The 953-nt window shown below is 19.7% G+C and overlaps 1 protein-coding gene across 1 annotated transcript in view; it reads left to right on the top strand.

Moving 5' to 3' along the window:
- Positions 1–953, top strand: part of LOC102678326 — an 11,916-nt gene that overhangs the window by 5,803 nt on the left and 5,160 nt on the right. The gene's annotated exons all lie outside the window — the stretch shown is intronic.

Here is a 953-nt window from a genome sequence, read left to right as displayed (position 1 = left end):
TTTCAAATTTGATTTTCTAAAAAAAAAAAAAAAAAAGATGAGTCTTTGAAGAAAAAAATTATATCTTATTTTTTATTTATTTTTTCATTTTTGATTATTTTTCATTACTTTATAAAATAATCTTCTGCCAATTATTAATTCGTATTCGATAGAATACGAATTACTTTACAATTTTTTAAATTTAAAATTTTTAAGATTTCATATAGAAGAATGATATTCTAAATATTTATTTTCGATTTCTTCACATTGTAACAGATTAGACATCCTATATATCTTATACGCGGCAAATATTATCAATAATAAATTTATCATGTGAAATATAGACTAGAAATTGACCTCAATTTGTATTGATGGATTGTAGATAACCGGCGAATTAGAAGAATTAAATTATTTTATGTGGAATCTTTCATTTTTATTTTCATTTTGTATTTTATGTAATGAAAAAATGTATAGGATTCTATTTGTATAAAATACGTCGTATAAAAAAAATGTAATATTATTATATTTAAATTAAAATCCTACAAAATTAAATAAAACCAATTCGAAATATTAGATAACCTATGATACCAACGATACCAACTGAGGATTACAATTAATTGCTTAAAAATTAAATAATTTAATTCAAACTTTTTTGAGTTACCTATGATTCAATAATTTGATTAATATTTAATATCTTAGAATTTAAAAGAAGAAAAAACAAACTTTTAGAGAAACAAAAAATAATTCTCTTGGATGGAAAGAGATGAATTGAATCAAATTCTTTCCATTTAAGATTAATAATGAAATATAATAATGTTTTTCGATTTTTTTAAATATTTTTATTAAATTATTATTTTTAATAATTTTTTTTTGTTTTTCTCATGTTTTATTTATACATCTTCCATAAATTAATTCATTCGTAATCGAGTTCCAGAATAAAAACGCGCTTTGTAATTTCCCTCTTCTTCTTCTTT

The sequence above is a fragment of the Apis dorsata genome, unplaced genomic scaffold, assembly GCF_000469605.1.
Source record: "Apis dorsata unplaced genomic scaffold, Apis dorsata 1.3 scaffold_5, whole genome shotgun sequence".
Taxonomy (NCBI): domain Eukaryota; kingdom Metazoa; phylum Arthropoda; class Insecta; order Hymenoptera; family Apidae; genus Apis; species Apis dorsata.
Note: the sequence above shows the minus strand (reverse complement) of the source record. Positions and strands in the feature narration are given on the sequence as shown.